Here is a 23,342-nt window from a genome sequence, read left to right on the forward strand (position 1 = left end):
TTTAATACAGTAAATTCTTAGTGTTTGGGAAAAGATCTGCAGATCCATGGGAATTCATATAGTAATCATCCTGGCCCAACAACTGAAAGCTACCTCAGAACACAACGGTTTGAAAATCATTGCAATAATTTATTCAAAATCCTCCTAGGCCAGAAGCCGTTAATCAAGCCTTTAATTCATGGTGTGTCCTCTCCACACCATTCTAAGAAAAACAGAAAAGTCACACCAAAAATGAATGTATGAGTATTACAAAAACCACTGCCAGAATTATCTAGTTTTTGCATTGGTGCAGACATACTATTGGACGGGACATGCAAATGAAGTTAGCCTTCTGCAAATGTGCTCTGTTCCAAATATGGGAAGGAAGAGATGGAAAAACAAACTGTAGAAGGAAGAAAAGTCTTTCAGAGGAAAGGGAAATGTGTATTTTTCTAGCTCAAAGAGGTCAAATCTGCAGGCCCTTTGTAATATAAATCTATTGGCACATGTAGGAGATGCTGGCATCGGCCCAATATAAATAGTACTAAATTAGTAAAAGGATGGAGCTTTTGTGTGAGCCCAAAAAGGAACTACCTGAAGCATACATACCAGGCATCTGTAGTTGAGTGGTTAGCCCCAAGCCCTTCAGAGTCCTTGGCTTGGGCCTGTCTCTGTGCAATGCTTCCATTTATGTTGGTACAGCAACCACGGCCAAGGAAAGTACTCAGACCTAGGTGGCACTTTGAGAAACAGATCCAGAAAATGTGCTTCCCAGAGTGATTGCCCTCCTAGAAGTGATACCTGACAGTGAAGCACCAAACAAAACACTTACCAAATAATGTTGTGATTACCTTTAAAACATAACAATGGCTGGACTACTCTAGGAAGAGTACTATGGAAAAATAGCTTACTCAAGTCCAAGTAAAATTAACACATTTGCCAAAATTTGACCATTTTTATGATCATTTTTATTGCCGCCCAGAGTAGACCTTTGGTCTAGATGGGCGGGGTAAAAATCCAATAAAATAAAATAAAAATAAAAATAAATCATGTACATGACAGTGATGTTTAGGGTTGTTCATGCTCAGCTGAAGTCTAACAGATGTGTTCCAGTTCTTTGGGTCTCCAAATAGACTGACAAATCTCAGGGCAAGCAGTGTTGGAGGAGAAGAAAGTCAGCACATCGCCAGCACACCAGAAAGTCATAACTGGGGGTGGCGGGGGGGGGAATGAGCAGAGCTGGTAAGTGCCTGTATTTGGATCCATTATGCAGCACCAGCATTACAACCAGCAGTACGCTCTTCTTTGCACAATTCTTGATAGCAACAGAGTAGAACTTTGGGGGTTGGCAAGGTCCCCATGGTCTGCCAATAAGCTTTGCAGAAAGCCCCAGCAAGTATAGGACTTTGACATGCTCCCCATGTGTCACATGTATTCTAGGAAAGGCTATGTGTGATGTGAGTTCTAGTGGAAAAGGTGGCAAGACTCAGACACCAGAAAACTGATCTCCTCTGGCACTTGGTTGAAGTTCTACTCAGATCTTGAAAACATTTAACCAGATTCCTTTATGCCCATTTCCACAGTCAACTGGCCCAGAAGTGGTTCCTGGACTTCTCTCAACCATTGCTTGCCCTGCCTCTATGACATCACAAGGATCCACCCCCTGATTGCAGGTTTTGGTCCTGAAGATTCATTGAATGAATGATACTGACCTAACAAGTCTAAACAATCATTCTAACAAGTAAGAACCAAGTGTTCCTATGATTTTGTTACTTTTTTTAAGGGGTTTATCTGACATGTAGTTGGAAACAGGACTCTGAGAAGTTTTCACAAAGACTCTTCTGATAAATTATTTGGGTGGTGATTTTCTGAATACCTGTCCAGTTCTTCAGGAAAGATAAATAATATTTAGCTATTAAATTATTATCTACTATATTTTCTTGACAATTTTTCCTGCTTACCTTTGCCTTAAATATAAACTAATGGAGCAAAATGCGTTTGTGATGGGCAGATATAGAAGGTTAGAGATAGTCCCTTAAGTTGCTACCTCTATCTTATGGTTCATATAATCAAATATAGGTGTAACGTAAGCTACATGTAACTGAATATAGAACTTCAGCAGAGGGGGAGAAAGGCAATTATTGCAGACAATGCACAGGACTGCAAGGGTCCTTAACATGTCATGGAATGTCACCCCATGTGCCATGAGGTGGAAGAAAATGATCGGTGTCCACTAACAATTACAACTGTGTAAAATGATTGCATTCACTTGGGTGGGAGGAGAGAGAGTTAACAGGGAAATTTCTGTTTCAGACTCAAGATGTTTGTGGGTGGTTTTTTTTTTCCAATAGTCCCCGCTCTTTACCCAATTTTCCAGCTGAGCTGACTGAGGCATGAGGAGGTGAAGAAGCTTGAGCAAGGTCATCCAGGAAATCAATGAGCAAGTCCTGCTTAGAGAGAGCAGTTCTCCTCTTAGCAGCTCTTCCTTCGGAGCACAACTGTTATGAAAATTCCCTGTGCTCCAAATGTTAGCTGCGAGGGAACAATGATAACAAAGGGGCGGGGGCGGGAGAAGTCACAGATGTGATCTAAGAACAAATAAAATTAAAGAACGACACCTTATTCTCATAAGAACAGAGGGGTTTAATTAGCGTGATATAGTAAAACATGTTTTGAGAAGTTAATCCTTTGCCACAATGCATTCACTGTCAGATGGATCCCATAGAGTCCTGCCCAAAGATAGCTTTATTTATTTATTTATTTATTTATTTAATTTTCCTGAACGGACAGGAATCAACTACAAAATGATCTTATTTTGGCTAAATCTGTTTATGTCACAGTAGGTGGCCTTGGATAATTCAGGATTCGCCCCTAAGTGGCATATTATTTACTTCATACACCAAGGAATACTCTAGTGGATTTGAGTAGTAATTATTATTAAGAGTGGCTCAGCTACCTCTGAGGGGAATAGGTTAATTTTTTTAGAACTATCAGCAACATTAAACTAGCTTTATTCACATACATTACCTCCACTGGATTGATATCAGTTAACCCCTTACAAATGTCTTCCTTAATTTAAATTATCAAACTGGGTGGGATAATGGATTAACTCTGGATTGAGAGATGATGGCAAAGAGTGAGTGAAAGAGAAAGGCAGGGGAGTAGAGATGGCCATGAACCACAGTTTCGGTGATTTGGCATAGTTCATTTTCAGCACATAGAGGGGGCAGGATGGATCAGCTGTTCGGCTGGGAAACAGTTCCAGTTCATGCCCATCTGTAGAGAGGACACTACATGTCTGAAACTAAGGAATTGGCTAACCAGGTAGACTTAATTTGAGAAATTGTTATTCCTGCCTCTTTTTATTTTTGAGCTCTAGTTTTTAACTTAGGGTTGCCAAGTCCTTTTGATTTAAGGTTAGTACAACTCACCATTGCTAGAACATATTAATTTGTTCTATTTATTTGTTTTACTTTTTTTTATTGCTGTTTCACTGTGGTTTATTTTACATTGCTTTGTTGCAAACCGCCCAGATAGGGCTTTGCACTAATGGGGTAGTATATATATCAAAGAAATAATAAAATATTTGACACAGTTCTTTGGGCAGCAATTTAGCCAATTCTAGACCTACCTCTCGGTTTACTTACAATCCTCAGCTCTCCAAGCTTTACCTGAACAACTACTCTTTTCCTGTTGATGTTGCCTCAGTCATACTTTCGTCTTGGTTTCTACTTCATCCTGTTCCATGCTCTGGTTCTGATTTATTACTATGGGTCTCTTACTGTGTTGTGTTTGCATTAGTGTTTTCATTACCAATGCCTTTATCTAAATCCGGGACTTCCTAGCTCTCCTCTACCACAACACTTCCACTTAAGAAGCTTCATAGACTCCTCCTTCATATGCCTCATCATTTTGTCTTATTCTGATCCTTCTAATCTTCCATCAGTTTTGCATTTATAAAGCCACTAATCTACCCTGGGGTTATATACTCTGCCACCTGTGCAGCCTTGGGCGGGTTTCATGGTTCTAGTGCACCACCAGAAACAGAGTTTGTTAAACCATTTTCGGAGTACTTTATATCTAGAAAACTCTAGGAGGGTTGCCGTAAGTCAAATCAACTTGCTGATATATCATCAGGCAAGTCGGCAAGTCTTTGGTACCAAGTCTCGAGTTCCAAACTCCAAGTCAGACTCCCCATTAAAAAGAAGCTTTTTTTCTCCCAAAAAGGGAAGGGATGTGTGGGTCATGAGTTGAGTCCAAATGACTGAAAAAACAATCTGAGCTGAGACCAAATCAAGTCACTGGTGCAATTTAAATCCAAGTTGACAGTGAGTCCCACAACTGGAGTCCCCATCCCTGTACATCATACCGGTAATCCTCGTTATCGTCATCATCATCATCATCTTGCCATTAACCACTTTCCTCTGAACTTGCAATCTTATATCTTGTATCATTTCTCCTCCCCTGTATGTATGAAGTTTCATTCTTCCGTTCCTCAGAAGAGGTGGGTTGAAATCATTATTACAACTTTGCTCCCTGAGAAGTTTTAACAATTGTGAATACAGTATTCCATACTTCTATACCAGTCAAAGGCTGCATAATTACAGACACTACATGTGGAAATTAACAGTCTTATTTTCATATACAAGTGGAAGTGTGGAACCAGGAATTATGGCCACAACTCATTTTTTTTTTTTTTGTTCAGCTCTTGGAAATGTTACTTTTTGTACTACCAGAATGCCCCACTTGTAGCTTCAGTTCAAAAAAGTTGGAGATTACACTACAGCTCTAAGAAGTTCATAGCAGTAGCCCAAAACATCATGTTTCCAAACTCTGATTATCTTAAGAACTAGATACATTCCAAACAATCTATTTCAGTGCATCAGGTATCTGGCTGCAGAGACAGAGGTTGAGAGTTGGCTTCACCACTGTGTCTCCTGGGTGAAGAGCCAGCCTGTGTAGCCATGGGCAAGCTGCACAGTTCCAGGATGCCCCCAGAAGAAGAGAATGGTAAACCACTTTTGTGTATTCTTTAAGTCCTGGGAATGGTTGCCATAAGTCAGAATTGACTTGATGGCACACATTATTATTATTAATGTATGCTTCCTTTCTTTACAACATTTTTCAAATCAAAGCATTCAGAGTTTTGAACGATATGAAAATAAATAAAAGCAGAAAGAGCAGGAGAAAAACTTACTTTCCTTTGCTCCATATTCATGTTGTGGAAAAATAATGTGCTGTTCCTACAGTTTGCCATTATAGTCTCTCTCTCTCACTCTCTCTCTCTGAGTTCTGATAAGCTCAAAACAAGCACACATTAGTAATTGCTGGCAACCTTCAGCAATAAGGAAGCTACAGCTCATCAGTTCTAATCTAGAGATCAAAGCAGTTCAGTGGCAACATAAAACAGTGGTGCTTCAGAACTGACAGGATATTCCTTTTAAAAACATAACATCAAACAAAAAAATGTGAGAAAAATTAGTTCATTTCTAAAGATGCGGCAGCCATGGTTAAGGAATGAGGGGGCTGAGAGGCTATGCCGGTAAATCTTACAACTGGGAAAATACCTTCTGTACCAGAATAAGATTTTTACTGGTAAGCATAATCACCCCAGTCCAGCAGTACACACACAACATTTGAGCTTATCAAAACTCCTGAAGAGAGAGACAGTGATGGCAAACTGTAGGAAAAGAACATGGAAATCATATGTTCTGTGAGCATGAATCCAGTTGCAATCTTGCAGCATAAGGCATCCAATGCAAGAGAAAAAAATCCATATCATGAAGATGTCATTATTGCCACAAGCAAAAGAACTAATCAGCATGGAGAGTCCAATAAGTCAACTGAGTCAGATGTACATGAGAAAGGTTTACTTACGTAACTGCGTTATATATGTGGCCATGTGCATGATAGTGCAAATCATACAACATGCCTGCTTCATCAAGATAAATGATGATGCATCTTCCTGTCTTTTGAAAGAATCATATATTCACATCTAAAGCAAAGTCATGCTGAGCAAAAGCAATTTAATAAATAAATATTAAAAAATCAAATCAAAATCCTCAAAGATCTTTAACATCTACAATAGATTTTTTTAATGTACAATTAAAAAACTATATAGTAGAGATATTATAACTGACATAAATTAGGTTTTATTGCCATATTAAAATAGAATGGAAATAAAAAAGCCCATTTAAAAACTTCTCCATTAAAAACAGAAATTATAAAAAAATGCAGCAGATCCTTAAAAGCGCCTTAAAAGGGCCTCCTTATATAGGTAACAAGAGAAGGCCATAAGAGAGATGGCCAATTGGAGTACCCCTTGGCAGGGTTTCCACAGACGAGGAACAACCACTGAGAAAGGGTCTCTCTGGTATGTATTCTCTGGTATGTATTCTCTCTGGTAACTTCACCAAAGAAAGCACATAAGAAGAGCCTTTTCTGCAGATCTCAATGTCCATGGAGGCTTGTATGGGAGAACATGGTCTTTCAGAAAGCCCTTCTTAGGAACAAACAAAACATCACAAAGTGGTGAGCGATCAGGCTTGATATTAGGTAATAGAGAGGGTGGAGGAAGGCAAAGGGAAGATTATGTCCCTGCCTTGCCTTCTCCCAAGCCCTATTCAAGTGTGACCTTGGCATTCTAAGCCTGCTTAGAGAGAAGCACCAAGTCTTGCCCCTTCAACCATTAGTTTCTTCGCAGTTACAGCACCAGGTTGGAGAAGAATAAAACTGCTCACAGATAGGTTCTACACACAAATGAGAACCCAGATTTTCCAGCATTCTCACTGGTGTCCACAATGTACATGTAAGCAGGAACCTCTCTTCTTCAGACCTGGCACTGTAATTGTGAAGAACACAAACACAGGGTGCAGTTGTTCCCCCTTGAGGTGTGTTTGCAACGGTGGGTTGCATAATAGCTGAACAAAGCTAGCTTTAGGCCAGCGGTTCCCAACCTTGTGTCCTCACATGTTCTTGGACCAGAACTCTCAGAAGCCTTCACCACTTGTTCTGTTGGCCAAGATTTCTGGGAGATGTAGTCCAAGATCATCTGGGGACCCAAACTTGGGAATCATTGCTTTAGGCTCAAAATACATGTGGAGTTAAAGATGAAATGCACAGCTGACCTTCTACTTTTTAACTCCTCCTGATATGGAGTAGAGGGCTATGATTTTGGGCAGGGGTGCTTAAAATCTTTTCTCCGCTCCTCTCTTAACATTCCCTCTATAGGGGAGGTTTGAAAAAGAACGTGAAAAATAAATTCATTGGGACTAACTAAGCCTTTTCTTTCTTTCTTTCCTGCCTGGTTGCCTGCATGCATGCATACATGGCGGTAGGAATTACTGTAAGTGAAGAGTGCCACAGGAATGTTTGATTCTCTCTTATTCACGTGCAGTGGCCCTAGATTCTGATGAAGATCACACCTTTTTTCTTTACTGCCTTGGCAGCTGTGTGCTTCAGTCTTCACATAATTAATCAATAGTCTGTTCCTTAAGATCTGAAATTTGGAGTTGCCAAGTTTCAGATTACTGGCAGAAGTCTTAGGGAACTGCTGTGTTTTTCCAGATTAGAAGACAAAGCTCGGATCAAGCAGTTTTGGAGAAGTCAGTATTGTATGTGTTTGTACATGCTGTCAAGTCAACCCCAACTTACGAAGATTTTATGAATGAGTGTCCTCCAAATGTTCTGTCCTGAAACAGTCATCATCACCCTCCTCCTCCTCCTTTCTCCTATCCTTTTGGGGTTGGCCCATCATCCCATTTGAAGCAAAAGAGGGAGTGGAATTTCTCAGCTGGCAATTATAGTAGTAGGGGAAATATTGATTCAAGCCTGTCCAGACTGGCGGTTTTTGGTGCAAGGTGGATTGGGCTGCAAAGATTCTGGTGAAGTTGAGAGTGGGGGAGAGAAAGGATGTGTCACTGGGTGCACTCCTCCGATCCCCATAGAAAATGACCCCTTGCTGCCTGATCAGCTGTCAAACACAAAAAAAGAAGACAAAAGTAAGGAAAAGGTGAAAGGAGGAGGATGAGGAGGAAAAGGGCTCTAGGACAGAAAGAAGCAAGAGGGGAGAACAAAGAGGATGCTGTTCAGTGAAGGAAATGGACATGGAATTTTACAAGAGGAAAGACAATGAAAGGGCAGCCAGGAGGAAGCAAAGGGTATAGAAACAGCAGGCGAAACTGTCTGGAGAGAAGGAGGAATTATCTTACCACTGGGCCTGAAAGGGGCAGCACAGCTTTTATTTTATTTATTTATTTATTTATTTATTTATTTATTTATTTATTTATTTATTTATTTATTTATTTATTTATTTATTTATTTATTTATTTATTTATTTATTTATTTATTTATTTATTTATTTATTTATTTATTTATTTATTTATTTATTTATTACATTTATAACCTGCCCATCTAGTCATATAGACTACTCTGGGCAGGTAACAACATGACATATAACAATGTACAATTTAAAATGACAATATATTACTTAAAAAAACCCACAAAGATCCAAGATGGAAGAAACACACACACACACACACACACACACACACACACACACACATTCAGACAGTGGATGGAGAGAAGGCTTGCTTGAACAACCAGGTTTCAATTGGCATTTGAAGATGCCTAGGGAAGGGGCCATGTGAATTTTCATTTTCAAGGGGAAGGATAGCTCAGTTACACTAAAACACCAGCATGGCCATCTGTTTACAGAGCTGTTTTAAGTACGGGTTCTGAGGAGAGCAATCCAGGCAGCCAATGATCTAGAAATCCAGCCCTGTGAGGAACAGCTGAGGAGATTCAGGAAGTTTGCCTAGAAGTCCCGGAGTTTCAGCCACCCATGAGGGACAGAAAAGAATGTGCCTGTCTGCAGAATGAAGGAGCTGGGTGATGAACTCAGGCACTCTGCATTCCTTACTAGCTGGCCCAGGTCTCACATCCATGCCTTGATCTCCGCATTTGCTGGCATCATGTGCTGGGTGAGCATGGATGCAGCTGTGGCCCATGGGGAGGAAGGATCGTGGGCTACATACAACATGCACTGCCACCCTCCCTCCCACTTCAGGCAGCCTCCTTTCCTCTGGGATCAGCTACAATCACCATGGTAGCCAGGAAAAAAATAGAGCTACTGTATATATCATATTTATATGCCAGTGTGGACAGGCCCTTAGGCTGGAACTATACATTTGGAATTATCCACAGCAAAGGTACAGTATTTGCTGTGGGTTAGCTGAAAACAGGCACAAACCTGCCTGCAACACGTCTTGTTTTCATGCACATTAGTATGCATTGACAGCAACCATGGATCAAGCCTCAGACTAAATGCCAGCTTTTATGGCCAGTTGGAGCTGCACTGCTACCATTATTTATTTATTTATTTATTTATTTATTTATTTATTTATTTATTTATTTATTTATTTATTTATTTATTTATTTATTTATTTATTTATTTAACTTATATGCCACCCACTCTACCCAAAGGTCTCTGGGCGGCTTACAACAATTAAAATTCAATTAAGATACAATAAAAGATAAAATGATTAAAATGCAATTAAAATTGCCATCATCTGGACCCACAGTTGATGTTATTTCTGTTAAAAGCTTTCTGGAACAGGAAGGTTTTGAGCTGGCGCCGAAATGTCATCAGCGTCCGCACCAGACGAATCTCAGTCGGGAGGGCATTCCATAGTCTGGGGGCAGCTGCTGAAAAGACCCTTTGTCTACAAGCCATCCCTCTTACCCCCTTGAGGGACGGCTCTTTCAAAAGGGGCCCCTGGTTAGATCTTAACTACCGGGTAGGCTCATATGGAAGGAGGTGGTCCTTCAGGTATCCAGGGCCCAAGCCATTAGAAAGATCCTTTTCTTTTGTGATAGTAAAAAACAAAACAAAACAAAAAAAACACCAAGAGTTTGTCTCCTGAGTGAAAAATAATAATAAGGTTTTAGATGGTCAACAGAATTGTCACCACTGGTCTGCATGCCTGCCTGCCTTTTTTTCCCCTCCTCCCCTTACTTAATCTCCTATCCCTACTGTGCTTTCCATTCCTGCACCTCATCTCGCCTTGCCTTGCCTCCCTTCTTACCTTCCTAGAAGAGACCCTTCCATCTGGGGTAGCCTTCTGAGAGTCACAGAAGCTGGAGCCGAGCTCTACTGCAGTTTTTAAAAGTGCAGATTGGACACCATTCTCAAACTGCAGGATTGCTTGTGTCATGTGTGACAACAGAAGTCAAAGTGTGCTTCCCTCATAGCAGTTGTGGTGGTTTACAAGTTAATTATGCAGGCTACACATTGCCCGCCCACCCCTAGTGAGCTGCATACTCAGAAGGATGAAAGGCTGAGTGAACCTTGAGCCGCTACCTGGGACTTACCCAGGATTAAGTTGCAGATCACACAGGGCCTTACTTTGAGTAAATGCAGATTAAGACTGCAGTGTGAATATCTGCTGATTAGTTTACCCTGACTTCTGGCAATCAAGCCCTAAAACTCAATGTCTCAAAAGCCACAGTTTTATCTTCCTTCTGACCAGCAAGTCCTTACAATGTTCAAAGACTCCTTTTGCCTTTTTCTCTACTTACATTTCCGCATTTTTATCAAAATCATTAGTACAATAAGCTTCATTCTGCCTCTTGCAACATATTCATTTTCCCTCTCATTAGCTATGGACCCAATTTTTCTTCAGTCAACCATAATACTGATACTTCCCCCAAAAAAATTCTGGACTTTTTTTTTATTGCTGTCCATTGATGTTTTATTAATTTTCTCTGTAGAATACTAGCATTATGGAACAATTAAGAGTAATATCAGCTTTCTATAGCCTGAAGCATTTTGGAAAGTCTCTTGCTGCTTTACAGGATTAGAATGAGAACAAGTCTATAAAAAGAACATTATCTTAAAGATCATATGGGTTTGTAAGGTGGTTTCCCCTCCCCCAAATTTACGAAAAAGGCTTTTTCTGTAGAATATGGCAAAAACTAGCATGCGCCACAAATCACAGAAGCTGATTTACACGCAGTTAAATCAGATACATGGGTGTAGGACTAGTGTATATTACAAATGGTCTTTTGACAGGTGGATTCTGTTTTTATGTTCACATGTTCATTTTCACCCAGTTCTTAGGATGTGCATTAAATACAGTAGCACAGTCTTTGCCTCATGGCAACTAGAAAAGCGGATGGTGTTCTAGAAGGATATGTGCACATCCTCACTTATCTTGGCCTTGTGTACAATGGGAAGAAACTGCAAAATTCTTCTTCTTGCCCCATAAGGAAGATAATGAGAGCAGGAAAAAGTTTCTGGCACAAACTAAGCCAAATAGCACAGATTAAGTCCTTAACCCATTTTAAAAATTTAAGCCAATAATACAACATATACAAAATGACAATGATTGTAGTTTTGCTGCAGGGACTTTTCAGGATTCAAAGCATGGCTGGGTGACTATTCTTTACATCTTGACTAGAGATGAAGGTATATGGATATTTGTATACGAATATCCCTGCACAGGTGGAAATAATGAGGGTCCACTCATGATTTTGCTGCCACCGCTGGCTCCGCGGAAGCTTCCTGTTCTCCACAATGGATTAGCCACTCTCCAACCTAGCAGAGAGGCTTGTCATCCCATCTCCTGCCAGGACTGAGTAATTGATTGCGGACAACAGCACAATAGGAAGGTCCTATGAACTTGCGTCAGCTGTGAGAACGTGAGTGGGCAGTCCAGCTCCATGGGGCCAGATCCTCATTATTTCCACCTGTACAGGGATATTCGTATTTGTATATGAATACGAATACCCCCATCTCTAATCTTGCCCTACAGGTGGAGATGAGTCTTTCTCTGCACCCAATGTACTCTGTTTACTTCCTAGTTTCAAAACAACTTGCACACTTGCTGTGTAAGCACCTGCTTTATCCTATCAACCAAAGCCACTTAGAGCCACATGGAGTATTTTTACTAAAGGATGAAGAAGTACTTGGTCAAGAGCACAATTCCAGCCATGTACTACATCCTGGCACTAGGAAACACTCTGTGAAATCCTGTTTGCCCAGCGATGCCACATAAAGCTGATGATGTCATCAGCCATGGTAATTATTTTGGAAATTTAAAAAAAACTTATAGCTCTTTACCCAGAGCTCCAGAAGTTCCCATGAGATACCCTTTGCTGTGGGGAAGCTGTTAGGGGCATCAGGATGGGAGCAAACAATGTGAATAAGTGGTGGCAAATCATCATCCTTGTGTCATTGCTGCATGAGTCAAGGTAGTCTACCAAATACTGTCTGGCGCTTATTGCAGTTCACAAAGAGATACCAAGCAGAGGAAAATCCCAGAACCTGACTCCTTTTTTTCATCAGTTAACCAGTTCTCACCCAATCATAAAACAATTGTCAGGGCTGTTTTTCAATAAGTTCTCTAGGTATCCATTGCTTGGAGCCACAAAATAATCAAAATACCTACAAGAAATGGTAGTGAGGACAACAGTAGATCCCAACCTTGGGTTCCCAGATGTTCTTGGGTTCCAACTCCCAGAAATCTTGGCCAACACAGCTAATGGTGAAGGCTTCTGGGACTTTTAGTCGCAAAACATCTGGGTACCCAAGATTGTCAACCACTGCTACAGACCATCTTGATTGCTGACATGGGTATCGTAAACATTCAGGCTGCCCTTTGCTATGTAAAGTTTGGCATCCTTTTTCTTGTTGGCAACGCAGGCATGATAATAGTGTAGCAATATGAGGCCATTTTCAGGTGTTTTGAATCATAGATACAGAAGCACAGTATCCCACATTCATAAAATGGAGGGGTTGAATTATTAGATAAGTAGCGGAAAGGAAAAAATTAACAAAATGGTAGCTCTAAAGTGGCTTTTGTTTTACAGTTGCTTCTCCACAGTTTTCATGAAGCCCTGAAAAGCACCTTTAGGCTGCATTCCTATACTGAGCTACATCAGAGTGAACAGCACAGAACATATTCAGCTGGGATATTTCTCAGTGGACACGTGTAGGTTTATGGTGTGATTTGGGGGGGGAAAGTGTGTTTAATCCCTAGCTCAGTGAGCAATTTCTGTTCCTTGGCCCTGTTATGGGCCCATTAAGCAACAGGGCTTTTTTGAGTTAATTTTAAAAAATATATATTTTAATAGGGACTATCGAAGGGCCTCAAGGGGACGACAGGATGAGATGGTTTGACGGTGTCATCGAGGCTACCAACATGAATTTGACCCAACTCTGGGAGACAGTGGAAGACAGGAGGGCCTGGGGTGCTCTGGTGCACGGGGTCACGAAGAGTCAGACACGATCTAACGACTAAATAACAACAACATCAAGGGGCCTCATGGGTAACAAAAGTGCCCCTAGAGGGTAAAATGTGGCCTAAAGAACACGTGCTGCCCACATCTGCTCTAGAGTTAAATTGCTAAAATCATTTTAGAATGATGTTTTTGCACAATCTTGAGAGTTTTTAATTTTATCAACTAGAAAATTATACTGTGTTGTTGGAGCAGAAGTTGCAATTCTTGTAGTATCCATACATTATGTTCTGCAGGAGCATTTCCCCTTCGCATTTCAGAATTGTAAAAGACCTGCCAAAAAGAGCTACTATCAAAAGACGAGACATTGAAGACATTCATACGCATCTAGACAGAAAATTGCATTTTCAACATGAGAACCTTGATAGTTAAGGCTACATTTGGGACATTGCTATGACCGTCTTATTTTCTCATTATGCTGTCAAAGTTGGAATTCATGCCAGGTTTTGAAGCCATTCAAACAAAAGATACTTTCATAAACATCCATTTCATAAACTACAGCATATCTAATTCTTTTGAGTTCTGAATGCAGAGTTGAATGCTGAGCTTGTAGTCTACAGAGAATTTGCCCGGAAAACATAAAACAATCTACTAGGTGAGTTGTAAAGCTGTTGACATAGGAAATGGAAATGGAAATTTGCTAGGAGTCTCCTATATCCACAGTTTTATACTCTACTTTGCCTGATGTTTGCTGATTGGAGCAGTATATCTTGATGTTAGTATCCCATTTCAGAAATGTTCTTGACATTATCTACTTGGCAGCTTGAAAAAGAGTGTGAAACTCCCAATGCATTTGAGCACATTTTCAAAACAATATCCATTTCTGCTCATGCAAGAGGGAAGTTAGTGCTCACTTCAAGTTGCTTTATTCCTTGGACTGCAGAGTATGCTTGATTTGTGGGAGGGAGATGCTTGAAACATAAATTTTAAAATATTAGATTTCAATTTTAGAGGGCCCTCGTATAACAGGAAATAACAAACCTTCCCAAATATAATTGCTGCCTCCTCCTCACTCCTAAAAGTGCATCCATCAATGCCAGTAAGAGTTTTAGGTCAAAATCCTTTTGCTTAGCATAGTAAATTGCAGTAAACCTCTATAGATTCCCTTGATTCTAATGGGCCTACTCTAACTGTGACTTCTTTAACATAGTAAATCACATTTAGAGTATGCCCATGTGAACCAATGTAACTTATAGAGCAGCTGACTCACCGAATTCCAATTGGTTCAAAGGGCCTACTTTAGTGTGATTTACTACTCTAAGCAACAGGATTTGGGCTATTCATTAAAAATACCCGCATGGGTTTACGATATTTTCAAAAGGATATAAAATTACACTTTTTGAACTCCTGGAGTAATTAATTTCGCTGATGAGGATGCAAACTAGATATTAAGCAAAGCATCTAATTACCACCCTAAATGACATCTGCCATCACACTTTGTAACACATTGAGCTTAACCTCTTTCAACAGTTTGTGCTGTTTGATAGCAAGGGCAGATGATATGACACAACATCATATCACAGAGGGGAGACTTTTCTTTGTGCATTCTGAAGTAGCAAAGGGTACAGATAAATTCATTAAGAACTGCAAAGGAGACTGTGGAATGAGATAGTATTAGAAACCTCTGCCACCACCTTTTTAAATGGCTAGCTAAGCATTCACTCAGTCAAAAGAACTGAGGCAGTTAATACTGACCCTACTATTAGAGAGAGTGAGACAGGAGCCTAAGGCACCATGAAAGAGGTACAATTGTTAGTTATTTCAATCAATATCTTCTATTTTTACTACCATAGAGAGTGTTGTTTCCTTAGAATCTTCTGGTTTGGGTGCTAAATGTACTTGGCACCTGATTGGGAGGCAGCCACCATGGTGCACCTCACAGAGCAGAATGTCCTCACTAAGTATTTGAAAAGTAAAGCAGTGGGCTGTACTTATGAACAAGGGTGTACTGGATCACACGGTCTGTTACTACATTTATATGCTCCTCAATAATGACATTTCTCTGTATGGCTAACAATAAAGGTAAAACAGACAAAGAAAGGTAAACATATAAATTCTAAATACAACATAAAACAGAAGAATAGAATGAAACCAATATAAGAAAGCTAATAGCAGCAATGAAAATGTCCACAGCTCTTAAAAATCCAGGCAGATCTATATATCAGTGAAAGATAGTTAAGATATAAAAGGCTTGGAAAACAAACAAAAAAGGTGTTTATCTGCACTGAAAAGAATCCAAATGGGTGCCATGTGAGCCCCTCTGCAGGTAAAATTCCGTAACTGGGGCACCACGATTGAGAAGGCCCTCCCCCATCACTATTTCTTCAGAAAGGACAGCCGAAGTGCTTCTAAAGAAGAGCTTAAGATCCAAGTTGGATTGGGAAAAGGTAATTTTCAAAGTCTGGATTAGAAATGTTCTTGGTCCACAGCTCCCATTCCCCTATGCCTTCAGCTATATGGGCCGTGGGTAATGGGACCTATAGTATAGCAATATCCAGCAACCACACATTCCTCACCCTGATTATTTTTAAAGCTATTTGGCCCACCAATATCAGCAAGTTGAGTTCGACTGGGCAATGGCCTAGAGGTCAGCAGGGCACCTGACAAAGACAGGGGAGTACAGAGATTGGGAGGGGGATGAATGGTTTTCACAAGTCACCCAAATTCTGTGACCATAGAACAATTTTTGAAGATTCTGCAAGGGTCAGTTGAATTATTGAGTAGTTTGCTTTATGTTTTACAGTAAACTTTAGAACCGTCATGAAGCTAAGAGGATGAGGGACAATACCATGCTGATGAAATCATTCTAGAAGCATCCGGAGTCCTCCTGAAGCAAAGGCAACACTAACTTTGATTTGGTGCACAAGACACTCTTCTGACACAAATAGCTGTCTCATATGAAGGTGTGATTATTGCTGGGACCATATCAGGGGATGAAAGACTTTAAACCCCCTCTTCCTTACATAGAACTGCTGTTTAAATCAAAACAAGCACACACAGATGTTAAGTGCCAATAGATATATTGAATGTAAAGAATCATTTGGCCCAGACTTTGAAAGCAAGGTTCTTGATTGGTGTGGAGGTTTAGAGCAGTCCCCATTCATTCATTCATTCATTCATTCATTCATTCATTCATTCATTCATTCATTCATTCATTCATTGGCTGTCTTACTCCTATAAATCACCCATCCTATCCACAGTCATCCTCACCCCATCCTATCCACAGTCATCCTCACCCCATGCCCCAAATCTTATAAGTGATTGAATTTTAAAGGACCTCTGCCACATCTGACAACTGGAATCTGAAACACCAAAAGACTGCTTATTAAAGACCATGCAAATCTGAAAGCAGGCCATATTAATCCCCCCTTATTATAAGTCAAGAACCAGACTGCATTTCCATCTGCCTTCCAAAGAGTGCAAATCAGAAGATAAGTGCTGCTTGCCAGTCTTTTTGTTGTTGTTGTTCTTACTGCTGATGTTGTTCTGTTTTCTTGTCTTCTTCTTGGGTGGGTTTCCCCACAAACACACCTCCCAGGAGAGAAAGACTTATGTGAACCTATAACTTTGTGGACCCCTTTTGACATGCAAACTTGCTTTGAGCGTAAAAGAAGATGGTGAACATTATGCCTGCATTATGTTTGGGGAACATTTAAAGCTTTCAAATATTGGCTAGGGAAGGTTTGCAATGACAAATTTTGAGAACCTCTGACCTGAAATGCTGTGGCCACATACATTATTGTAAAAAAGGAGAAGCACACAATCTGTGTTTCCTACAGCTTACAGTAGTATAGTTAAATATAGGAAAAGGATAACTTTATGGAATATTGATAGATTTTTGCTCCTAAAATTAAAAGATGCCCATGTTCATAAGATCACTATTACACATTTTCTGTGCTACTGCATGTTAAAGTGAAAGGATAATACTGTACATATATATATTTCAAGCAAGCTACATCTAAACATTTGCACCATTTCTGGGAACTTGTTTGTGACTTGTTTAGTCGTTAAGTCATGTCTGACTCTTCGTGACCCCATGGACCAGAGCATGCCAGGCCCTCCTGTCTTCCACTGCCTCCCAGAGTTGGGTCAAATTCATGTTGGTAGCTTCGATGACACTGCCCAACCATCACGCTCCCCTGTCGTCCCCTTCTCCTCTTGCCTTCACACTTTCCCAACATCAGGGTCTTTTCCAGGGAGTCTTCAGTTCTCATGAGTATTGGAGCCTCAGCTTCAGGATCTGTCCTTCCAGTGAGCACTCAGGGTTGATTTCCTTTAGAATGGATAGGTTTGTTCTCCTTGCAGTCCAGGGGACTCTCAAGAGCCTCCTCCAGCACCACAAATCAAAAGCAAAAATCAGCCTCCTTTATGGTCCAGCTCTCACTTCCATACATCACTATTGGAAAAACCATAGCTTTACTATGCGGACCTTTGTCGGCAAGGCAATGTCCCTGCTTTTTAAGATGCTGTATAGGTTTGTCATCGCTTTCCTCCCAAGAAGCAGGTACCTTTTAATTTTGTGGCTCCTGTCTCCATCTGCAGTGATGATGGAGCCTAATAAAGTAAAATCTGTCACTGCCTCCATATCTTCCCCTTCAATTTGTCAGGAGGTAATGGGACCAGTGGCCATGATCTTAGTCTTTTTGATGTTGAGCTTCAGACCATTTTTGGTGCTCTCCTCTTTCACCCTCATTAAGAGGTTCTTTAATTCCTCCTCACTTTCTGCCATCAGAGTGGCATATCTGGGATTGTTGATATTTCTTCCTGCAGTCTTGATTCTGGCTTGGGATTTCTCCAGTCCGGCCTTTCACATGATGTATTCTGCATATAAGTTAAATAAGCAGGGAGACAATATACAGCCTTGTCATACTCCTTTCCCAATTATGAACCAATCAGTTGTTCCATATCCAGTGCTAACTGTTGCTTCCTGTCTCACATATAGATTTCTCAGGAGATATATAAGGTGGTCAGGCACTCCCATTTCTTTAAGAACTTGCCATTGTTTGTTGTGGTCCACACAGTCAAAGGCTTTTGCATAATCAATGAAGCAGAAGTAGATGTTATTCTGGAACTCTCTGGCTTTCCCCATAATCCAGCGCATGTTAGCAATTTAGCCACTTTGCTTTCTTGCATTTCCTTTTCTTTGGGGTGGTTTTTTGTAGCTTCCTCCTGTACAATGTTGTGAATCTCCTTCCATCGTTCTTCAGACACTCTGTCCACCAAATATAGTTCCTTAAATCTGTTCTTCACTTCCACAGTGTATTCATGAGGGATTTGGTATAGACTATACCTGGCTAGCCCAGTGGTTTTTCCTACTCTCTTCAGTTTAAGCTTGAATTTTGCTATGAGAAGCTGATGATCAGATCCACAATCAGCTCCAGGTCTTGTTTTTGATGACTGTATAGAGCTTCTCCAGCTGCAGAGAGCATAATCAATCTGATTTCGCCATTGCCCATCTTGTGATGTCCATGTGTAGAGTCATCTCTTGTGTTCTTGGAAAAGAGTGTTTGTGATGACCAGCTTGTTCTCTTGATAGAATTCTATTAGCCTTTGCCCTGCTTTATTTTGAACTCCAAGGCCAAACATTCCTGTTGTTCCTTTTATCTCTTGACTCCCTACTTTAGCATTCCAGTCCCCTATAATGACAAGAACATCTTTCTTTGGTGTCACTTCTAGAAAGTGTTGTAAGTCTTCATAGAATTGGTCAATTTCAGCCTCTTCAGCATTGGTGGTTGGTTCATAAACTTGGATTACTGTGATGTTGAAAGGTCTGCCTTGTATTCCTATTGAAATCATTCTATCATTTTTGAGATTGTATCCCAGGACAGCTTTTCCCACTCTTTTGTTGACTATGAGGTCTACTCTATTTCTTCAATGGGATTCTTGGCCACAATAGTAGATATGATAATTGTCTGAATTGAATTCGCCCATTCCCATCCATTTTAGTTCACTGGCACCCAGGATGTCAATATTTATTATTGCCATCTCCTGTTTGACCACCTCCAGCTTACCAAGGTTCATAGATCTTACATTCCAGGTTCCTGTGCAGTATTTTATTTATTTATTTATTTATTTATTTATTTATTTATTTATTTATTTATTTATTTATTTATTTATTTATTTATTTTTGCAGCATCAGACTTTCTCTTCACTTTCAGGTGCGTTTGCAGCTAAGCATCCTTTCGGCTTTGGCCCAACCACTTCATTAGCTCTGGAGCGACTTGTACTTGTCCTCCGCTCTTCCTCAGTAGCATGTTGGACACCTTCCGACCTGAGGGGCTCATCTTCCAGCATCATATCTTTTAGCCTTTTGTTTGTGTTCATGGAGTTTTCTTGGCAAAGATACTGGAGTGGCTTGCCAGTTCTTGCTCCAGGTGGATTGTGTTTAGTCGGAACTCTCCACTATGACCTGTCCATCTTGGGTGTCCCTGCGTGGCATAGCCCATAGCTTCTCTGAATTACTGAAGCCCCTTTGCCACAACAAGGCAGCAATCCGTGAAGGGGTTGAAATGCAATAGAAAGAGTGAATTATCATTGTTAGCAAAACCTTGGTCCCACAGACTTGGTGAGATAAAAATCAAGATTCCATGTGCATTGTATATGAGCAAATATAACAAATGATCTGCACCAGTGATGGGCAGTAGGCAGTTAGACAGGCCAGAATGTGCTACCTACTTCATCTTGCCTTTGCACTAGCCTACGTACAGATTGTGTATTCTTAGGATTGCTTACTTCCTCCTTGTTTTCTTAAAGTCTCTTCTTGATTTGCCCTTTTCCAAGTAAAAACAGGCACATGGTTTATCCATAATAGCTGCCAAATTTATGCACGTGGAAACTTGACCTGTAAACATATTTATAAACCTTTTTCCTGCTTTATCACGGTTTTTATCACAGTTTACTTTGCATCTAAACTCATGTTTCCAGAGTAGCAGCTACTTTCAAATAATCGGAAACTCAGAACTGTGCTGTACTTTTGCTAGAACAAATAGTCATTTCAGATGTAACATGAACTGACCTTTTTTAGGTCTTCTATTCTCCGGGCTCAATGAAGTAATGCTTCTCTCTATGAAACTCATATAATGCACAGTCATTGGAAAGGCAGAGATAAGTTGATCTAAGCAACATCATTGGTGATCTGTGTCATGATAGAGAAGGGATAGCCCTCCAGATTTGGCTGAACCACACTCACCATGCCTCCCCACTGACTAAGCTGGCCAGGACTGGTGAGAATTATAGTTGAGCAACATCTGGGGCGGTGCAAACCTATCCCTGGTCTAAAACTACCTTGGCTAAGAAGCAATCCACATATTTTTAAAAATAAACAAAATATTCAAAATTCATATATTTTTAAACGTGTGTGTAAGAACAACAAGAAACAATTCTATATACTTGTGGCAGACCAGTGATAGAATATATAAAAGCCTGTCACAAAGGCAATGCTTTCAGGAATAGAAAACAGAGGGTAAGACTGGGGAATTTAATCTTTGGAATTAACTGCAAGAAAGGTTTTTAAAAAAGAAAGGAAAAAAAATCTAAAAATCAACCTTTAATATCCATCTCTTTGTTAAGAGTTTCTATTTAATACCGACCTGGAATCTGCTGGCAACAATCCCAGCCTTTGTTCTCATAAGGAAGTAAGCTTAGTACTGTGGGGAATATTACGCCAAATGTGCTCCTGAACTTGGGGGAAATGACTGTTTTGTATTTGGAGCACTCTTATGCTAAGTGAATTCTAAATTCTAATGTTGATAATAAGCAACCAGTGGCAGTTAGTATTTTAAACACAGAACAATGTAATACAATTTATCAGTTCCCCGTGACAAGTCTAAGCTCACCAAAATTTTATTCATCTCTCTACAATCCATCATACAGGCTCATTCCTCAATCAAATTTTCTCAAGAATCCTGTCCAATAATTACCAAAGATAATCTTGGTAATACAACTGCAACTTAAAAGGTAAAGGTAAAGGTTCCCCTTGACATTTTTATGTCCAGTTGTGTTTGACTCTAGGGGGCGGTGCTCATCCCCATTTCCAAGCCATAGAGCCAGCGTTTTGTCCGAAGACAATCTTCTGTGGTCACACAGCCAGTGCGACTTAGACACGGAACGCTGTTACCTTCCCACCGAAGTGGTCCCTATTTATCTACTCGCATTTGCATGTTTTCGAACTGGTAGGTTGGCGGGAGCTGGGACAAGCGACGGGCGCTCACTCCGTCACATGGATCCGATCTTACAGCTAAAGATCTACAGACCTCAAAGCACAAAGGCTTCTGCGGTTTAACCGTAGCGCCACTATGTGGCAACTTACCATATCCTAATAACTACTGGCTTCTTCACCCATGGGGTGTGCACCAAAACATACATTAGAAACTTATGGTCATAGAATAAAAGAATCATAGAATAATGGATTTCGAAGGATCTAATAAGGTCATCAAGTCCAACCCCCTGTTCATTGTAGGAATCTAAACCAAAGTATAGTATATCTGTCTAATTTTCTCTTGAATGACCCTAGCGTTGGAGTGCTTACTACCTCCTTCTGTTAAGGCAGCCTAAAACAGAATTTGCCTTTTTTTTGTAGCCACATCACACTGTTGGTTCATATTCAGCTTATGTTGTACAATAATTCTAAGGCCCTTCTCACTCATAGTATTACTGAGCCAAATATCCCCCATTGTGTAACTGTGTGTTTGTTTGTTTGTTTGTTTCCCCCGGGTGTAAAACTTTGCACTTATCCCTGTTGAATTTCATTCTGTTCTTTTCAGCCCGGTGCTCGAGTCTAACAAGATCTTTTTGAATTTTGTTTTTGTCTTCCAGGTATTAGCTATTCCACCCAATTTTGTGTCATCCACAAATCTGCTACGCATTCCCTGCACCCCCTCATCAAAGTCATTAATAAAAATGTTGAAGAGCACTGAGCCTTGTGGTACCCCATTTGTTACCTCTTCTCATTGTGAGAAGTAGCCATTGATAAGCACTCTCAAAGGACGATTCTGTAACCAAGTGTATATACACCTGGCAGTTGTTCTACCCAACCCACACCTAGTTAGTTCTGTAGGTTCTTCCTTTTCCTTTTGCATCCAGTCAATATTATGTAGGAACTGGATGGAACCAAACAGTTGGTTTTAACATTTTTAAATTTTTTGTGTTCTGACATTTTCTTGCAACCAGAAATTTGCTACTGAACCAAGTTAACATTTGTCATCGTTTAGTCGTGTCCAACTCTTCATGACCCCATGGACCAGAGCATGCCAGGCCCTCCTATATTCCACTGCTTTCCGGAGTTGGGTCAAATTCATATTGTTTGCTATGCAGACACTGTCCAACCATCTCATCCTCTGTCGTCCCCTTCTCCTCTTGCCGTCACACTTTCCTAACATCAAGGTTTTTTCCAAGGAGTCTTCTCTTCTCATGAAATGGCCAAAGTACTGGAGCCTCAGCTTCAGGATCTGTCCTTCCAGTGAGCACTCAGGGTTGATTTCCTTTAGAACGGATAGGTTTGTTCTCCTTGCAGTCCAGGGGATTCTCAAGAGCCTCCTCCAGCACCACAATTCAAAGGCATCAATTCTTCATCGGTCTGCTTTCTTTATGGTCCATCTCTCACTTCCATAGTCAACATTAAAGTGACATAATTATGGGGCACTTTCAGCATTATAATATTAAAGGAACCCAGCACATGGTGATAGCAACCTTATCAAATAAATCTGATAATCAAACATCCAGGCATTTTTCTTAGTAAACAAACATTTCTACCTAGTGTCTCCAAATGTTTTGACAAATATCCTTTTTAATGGAAAGTAGCTAATTAGTCCGGGGACGTGGTGGCGCTGTGGGCTAAACCGCAGAAGCCTGTGCTGCAGGGTCAGAAGACCAAGCAGTCATAAGATCGAATCCACGCGACGGAGTGAGCTCCCGTCACTTGTCCCAGCTCCCGCCAACCTAGCGGTTCGAAAGCATGCAAATGCAAGTAGATAAATAGGGACCACCTCGATGGGAAGGTAACAGTGTTCCATGTCTGAGTCGCACTGGCCATGTGCCCACGGAAGATTGTCTTCGGACAAACACTG

At 40.5% G+C, this 23,342-nt stretch overlaps 1 long non-coding RNA gene across 2 annotated transcripts in view; it reads right to left on the minus strand.

Annotated features, from left to right (window-relative positions):
* Positions 1-23,342, minus strand: part of LOC140705938 (uncharacterized) — a 46,922-nt gene that overhangs the window by 10,760 nt on the left and 12,820 nt on the right. The window contains exon 1 of one of the 2 annotated variants that reach the window (XR_012085572.2): positions 589-642. The exons of the other annotated variant lie outside the window; for it this stretch is intronic. This is a non-coding gene — a long non-coding RNA (uncharacterized LOC140705938). Of the gene's footprint in view, positions 1-588; positions 643-23,342 lie in introns of those variants that run through there. 2 annotated transcript variants of the gene reach the window in all.

This window comes from Pogona vitticeps, chromosome 3 (assembly GCF_051106095.1).
Source record: "Pogona vitticeps strain Pit_001003342236 chromosome 3, PviZW2.1, whole genome shotgun sequence".
Taxonomy (NCBI): domain Eukaryota; kingdom Metazoa; phylum Chordata; class Lepidosauria; order Squamata; family Agamidae; genus Pogona; species Pogona vitticeps.